The following is a 6,640-nucleotide window of genomic DNA, read 5'->3' as shown; positions in this document are numbered from 1 at the left end:
TGGGATTCAGTGACCCACCAAATGCCCCAATATTCAACGGCTCTTTGGCTACATCATTAACAAGACAGGGGCAGGATCTATGGGTGGCCTTTTGGAGAGGTACCTTCCAGGGATGTATCTGTAGGGACCTCGATCTTTGAGCAAAAACTGCTGCTTGGTCCAAAGGGTTTCCAAAATAGTCCTTTAGCCATGAGCCTATTCTCCATTCAAAGACTGTATTGGATACTGCAAGTTTAGAAAAGAGTAGAAATGGAAAGAGGGGAAGGGCTTGTGGTAAAGTCTCCACTTGGTTTATCAGTCATTATTGTAATAAATGTGGATTTGGGGTTTTGTATGTTAATGACATGCTTGAGACTTCCATGAAATCCAATTCACCAGTGCCTTGTAAACTTTCACCCTCTCTTTATCTGCCCTGAGAAAGCCAGCTCTTTCCCATGATGAAAACCAGAACCAAATGTCAAATTTCAGATGTTGTGTCTTGTTACACAGCTGGTTAAAGTGATTATGCATGAGCTGAAACCAACTTTGGCCACCACAAGGAAAAAAAAAAGGTAGTTAAGGTCTGTAATTTCTAGCTGGTCACCATAAGGAAAATATTTACAGAAAAGTTGAGTTCTAGTCACATGGAGTGTCTATATAGATGACAAACATTGAGATCAGCTCCTGGACTCATCACACATTTGTCCATTGCTTAGGAGGGCAGCACAGGGCAGCACCCCCCTGCTCCTTCAGAAATGCCAGTGAAGATGCCCATGCTGAGAGTAGAACAGCCCCTGGTGTGCCAAGGGTGAGGATCAAAGATCTTTCCAGGAGCTGAGTGTCCTAACTACCCCTCATCCCTCACGCTCCTTAGACCTCCTACCTTTACTCTGCCCCACACCTGGAATACATTCCTTCCCTACTTCTGCTTACCAGAATGCCTAATTTCCTTCCTCATTCAGTTCCAGCGCCTTCTTCTATAAGAAGACTTTCTTGATGACCCCAACTGTGTGCACGGTGACCCCCAAATCATCTTTTGTCTACTTTGCACATGCCTCCATCTGTACAGGCTGGTCATCTCCCACAGTTTGACTCTAAGCTCTTCGAGGGAAGGGACACTTTCAGTTTAGTCTTTGACTCTCCAGAGCCCAGCCCAATGCCAGGCACAGAATAAATGCTTGCTGACTAATTAATTACTTTCTCAACAGAGCCAAACACTATGTCAATTTTTTTTCAATTCTATGTTTTTAATTGTTATTTATATGTTTGCTTTTTACATCATCTTCATTCCTGAATATGTCCCTCACTTCCACTCAGGGAGCCATTTTTTATAACAAAGAATTAAAAAGAAGGCAGGAAGAAGGAATCAGGTTAGCCAAAGCGACCAACGCATCAGCCAAGTCTGACATTGTATGTATTGTAATATAACCACAGTCCCCTCACCCTCTCAAGAAGGGAGAGATGTACATTTTCTCATGTCTTCTCAGGGCCAAGTTCACCACCTACTATTTAAGAAATTTGACAAGCATACTTACTGTGGGTCAAGTACTGTGCTAGATTCTGGGGATACAAAAATTAATAATGAAAAATTTCTCTGCCTTCAAGGAGGTTACATTCCACAAGGGATACACATGTACCCAGATATGTAATGATGAGGCCATGTGAGCAGGGAGGGAGCACTAGGGAGAGGAGGGAGACTATAGAAGGTTTCCTAGAGAAGGCACTAATAATTACTGGCCTCCCCAAAGATTACCTTGTTTATATCCTGATGTGCACAAATTAGCACCCACAGCCCCCCCCATTTAGCCTCTTTCCCCTTCACCCCTGCAATATTTAGCAATGAGTACCCACTATAGCCTATGGGAAAATGGGTTCTCTCATACAACTAACTTCATTGCACACATACACACATACTCTGTGACCATCATCACAGAAAGAACTAGAAACTCTCTCTCATCTTTTGGATATGGGACCATCCCCCTGAGAGGCTACACTTTGGGCTCTGACTCTAGAACTTGGGTGAGGCAGAGCCCTATTAGGCCAGAAGTACTCTGTGCCAACCTGGGCCTTTGGGTATAGAGTGAGGTCAGAGACCTGACTTGAAAGGGTTGGCATAGCAGTACAATTTCTATTGTACCTTGGCAACCTGCTGTCCCAGTTCCCTAGGGTGAAAAGCAAACCTACTTTCTCTCAGAGCAATACCTAGCTGAGGTTTGAAGAAGCCTAGAGAAAGAATTCCCTTTTTCTCAGCTTCAGCTCAAGGAAATTCTACTTTCCATATCATTCTACTGTAAATATTAGTTCAATTTCCCTCTTTCCTCCTGGTCTCTCAATACCTTTCACCACCCTGTAGTGTGATTTGCTCTGACTCCATTTATTTTAGGACAAGCCATGCTACATCACACCTTAGGGTTCCAGAGGAGCACCCTGAGGGGACTGGGACACCTTTCTTTTTTTCCCCTTCTTTTTTTTCCAGAGGGGGGGAAGGCAAGGCAATTGATGTTAAGTGACTTGTCCAAGGTCATACAGTAAGTGTGTCAGGTGTCTGAGGCTGGGTCTGAACTCAGGTTCTCCTGACTCCAGGGCCCATGCTCTATTCACTGCACCATCTAGCTGCCCCCCTGGGACACCTTTCTACAGCCATTATACAACCATTCTCAAGCCCTGACTGGCTGTGTTCCCTTCACTCATTGGGCCTGTGGTGAGCACCTCAATTTCATTTATTTGCTTAATATTAGGTAGTTTTTACAAAGAAATATTTACTTCAAAGATATAGCAACAAAAATGTACAAACATTTCTGCCCACTGGCCCTGAAATATACTCCCTCCTAGGCCATCTCAGTCTCTGAGGAAGCAGGCTCAAAACTGAACTCTGTTCCTATATGGTGATAGCCCCACTAGGTTCACATCCAAAGGCAGCATTGCCTCTGAATGAGTCCTTGTTTCAGCTTTTGTGGACACGGGTCCAGAAAGTCTCTCCAAAAGATGGCTCCTTGCTTCTTGGGGTACTGATGTTGGGCTAGTAGCAACACCAGGCATGGAATCCAAGCCCTAGAATGCCAGGCCTCTGGAGCACCCTCATTATGACTTTTGAACTCACTAGGTTGTAAGGCTCCATTCTCTTCACCTAGAACAGAAAAAGAAGATGGAAGTCTGAGAACAGAGACTGTCTTTTCTAGGGCAAATGGCCAGAGGGGGAAATGCCCTAAGGTCATCCCTTTTACCACAAGGTCTGGAGGCACAAACTCTCCCAGATGTGAATGGAACTCAGAGAAGTAGCCAAAGCTGACCAGCCTTTTTGAATGGCTCTGAAGCCAATCAGAGAGCCTTTCCTTCACCATGTGTTTACTGGTGACCTGATTAGAAGCAGTTACCAAATGTCCATGCATGCTCTACAGTCTAGCTCTCCAAGGTACTTCCCTTGTACATTATCACATGTCCCCCAGAAACAAACTCCCCTGTATCCCCAATGCGGAGAAGCCACCAACTGCCACACATGCACCAGACCTCATTACAAGACCCTTTCTACTTTCCCCAATATCACCATGTTCTCCCCACACCTCAGCACCCCAGAGAGATCTGGTAGAATCCTTTATACTGCCACAATACTGAGTTTTACATCTACTTGAGGATGGGAGCGGAGATGGGTAGGAAAGGATGAACCTTCCCTGAACCACTGAGGCTGAAGGGAAGAATACCACATTGTCTTTTCAGGTATTTTCCATTATGTTTTTCATTGCAAGGATTAATTCCAGATCACTTAAGATGAAAGAAAGTGACCTGGAAGCCTAATGGCCAGTAGTTTGGAGACCACAATACTTCCCCACAGACACAAATATGGGAGCCTATGTTCCTGAAGGACATGATTAAGTGGAGGTCTGGGCACCATGAAACATAGGAGAACAATATTTACAATTGGTTTCTCTAAGCAAGATTATTAGGAGCAATGGTCATGCACACCAGCTAAGAATGAGCTAAGCATGAATCAGCTACTAGGTGGCGCCATAGTGGATAGAGTGCTTGGCCTGGAGTCAGCAAGACTCCTCTTCCTGAGCTCAAATCTGGCCTCAGACACTTACTAGCTGTGTGACCCAGGGCAAGTCATTTAACCCTGTTTGTCTCAGTTTTCTCATCTGTAAAATGAACTGGAGAAGGAAATAACAAACCATTCCAGTATCTTTGCCAAGAAAACCCCAAATGGGGTCATGAAGAGTTGGACACGACTGAGCAACAAGAATGAATCAAATTCAACTGAATTAAACAGAGCTTACCAATGTTTTTGCTTAATCTCTATGGAGCATTATGCCAAGAAAACAATGGCCACAGTATTGAAAAGGGGTCATCTGCCAAGAGAGACAACAGAGGTCCCACAGTCTGGTGCTTGATGGGGATTGGAAGTTCTAATAGCCATTTAATTTGTCCCAGAGTGACTCAAGGCTTTGCCCCTGTTCAGATGGGCACTTGCCCATTGTGTTAAAGAATTAAGTACTGAGAGTCATGTGTCCTTGAAGAAAAACTAGCAGTGATAAAATTCGATTCAATTCAATTAATTTTTATTAATCAACACAAATATTCCAGATCATGGGCTCTTGAAATACAATAACCATTAATGCTTCAATAAAATGTTAGGAGTCCAGTTGAAATAGCTGGAACACTGTAAGGAGATGTATGTTTAAGATTATGGAATTTCACCCTGTCTTCTCTATGTCCTAAAACCAGCTCGTCCCAACCAGACTTGAAGGAGAAAAATTCTATAAAGCTGGCTTCTCTTCATTCTTGTTTCCTCCCAATTTTCTGTATGCAAAAGATAAATAAATGACTCAACCCTCTCCCCCTCTCAAAAAAAGAAATACAATAACAAAAAGAAGATAGTCTCTGCCCTCAAAGAGCTTTTCTTCTGGGGCAGCTAGGTGGCACAGTGAATAGAGCACCAGCCCTGGAGTCAGGAGGACCTGAGTTCAAATCTGGGCCCAGACATTTAACACAAAAACTAGCCATGCAACCTTGGGCAAGTCACTTAACCCCAATTGCCCTCCAGAAAAAAAGAGCTTCTCTTCTTTTGAGTTGGAATAACACATATACAAGTAGGTATGTTTCAAATATATACAAGGTAATTTTCAGGATGGAGGAAACTATTATCAGAACAAGGAGTGAGAAAATTAGGACAGGCTTCCTTTATAAGTTGGTACAGTATTCTATAAGGCCAAGATGAGGATGGAGGGCATTCCAGGCATGAGGCATCAACTCTTAAGTAAAGGAATGGAGATGGAAAATGTCATGAATGCAGATCAACAAGCAGACTTTCCAACGATGTACAGGAGATGGAGAAAAAGGTAGGTTAACTCAGGACAGATCCAAACACACGGCTCAGCTCTGTAAAAATAGGGTGAGAAGAACCGAAACTCAGAGTGAGCTGACTGGGAAGGCAAGCTGAGAAAGATGGATGGAGTCTGTTTTAGCTCTGTTGGAGAAAAGATAAAATAATAGATAAAATAAGGGAGGAAAGCTTGGAATAGAGAGGATGATGATAGCTGATAACACAAGGCTGGCTACTTGATTTGGATTTTGTTTATTTTCTCTTCCAAGGTGAATGACCTTTAACTGAAGAAAAAAAGGACAAAACATTTGGAATATTGTGATTCCTTCAGGGAACATTTTAGGAAATGGTGAAGCCAGTCCAGAGGAAGGCAGCAGGATGGCAAAGGGCTTGGAGCTCAGACCATATGACAATCAATTAGAATTTTTTTAATCAAAAAAAAGTAAAGGCATTGGGGATGGCTAGCCTAGTCTTCAAGCACTTAGAGGGCTAGCATGTGAAGGAGGAAAATTTATTCTTCTTTACCCCCAACAATAGAATGAAGAGCAGTGGGTAGAAGTTGCAAAGAGGAAAATTTAGGCTGGACATGAAGAAAACTTTCCTGGCCTTGAGAGTTCTCCAAAGAGGCATGGGCTACTTCTAGAGGCAGTGGGGCCTTTTTGAGCTCTCTCAGAAAAGGCTGAGAGATCACTTGCCGGGGAAGTTGTAATGGGGATTCTCTTCAGGTTACCACCCCTGAAGGTTAACTTTTTAACTGAGGTTCCTTTTACCCAGATCCTGTGACTCCATATCTGGTACTGGGACCACAGCCCCATGTCAGCACATAAGCGGTCAGCTTCATGATGAGTCCCTCAGGGAATCCTTCCTTTTCTGTCTAAATAGAGACTTGACAGTCAGACTGAGGACTTGAAAACCTGGTGGCAATTTCATGCTCTTATTGGTTGAATTTTAAATAGCAAGATATCCATAAACTGGATGGCGCTATGCCAGAATGAGGCATAAAGGGAAGGTGGATTTCAAAACACCCACAGCTTCAGGCTAATGCGAGCCTAGAGTAAGCCACGCCAGGAACCAGCAGCCCCTCTGACTGATTCCTTTGTTTATTTCCCAGGATTTCTAAAGCCTTTCAGTAAATGAAGCTATAAACAGAGATTATTTATATCAGATGCTAAGATTATCATAATAAAAAAGGATTTTTTCTCCCTTTCCACCAAGATATCATATACATTGCTAGAGAGTTTAGATGAGGAAACTTATTTGACAAACTGGTCTTTTTTTTGGCACAATTTTGAGGCACAGTTTCTACCTACATGCTCACTTTAATAAGGGGAATTTCAGTAGATT

Source organism: Petaurus breviceps, unplaced genomic scaffold (assembly GCF_028583685.1).
Source record: "Petaurus breviceps papuanus isolate PSGF00001 unplaced genomic scaffold, PetGlider_PUasm1.0 174, whole genome shotgun sequence".
Taxonomy (NCBI): Eukaryota; Metazoa; Chordata; class Mammalia; order Diprotodontia; family Petauridae; genus Petaurus; species Petaurus breviceps.
This window is presented reverse-complemented; position numbering follows the sequence as displayed.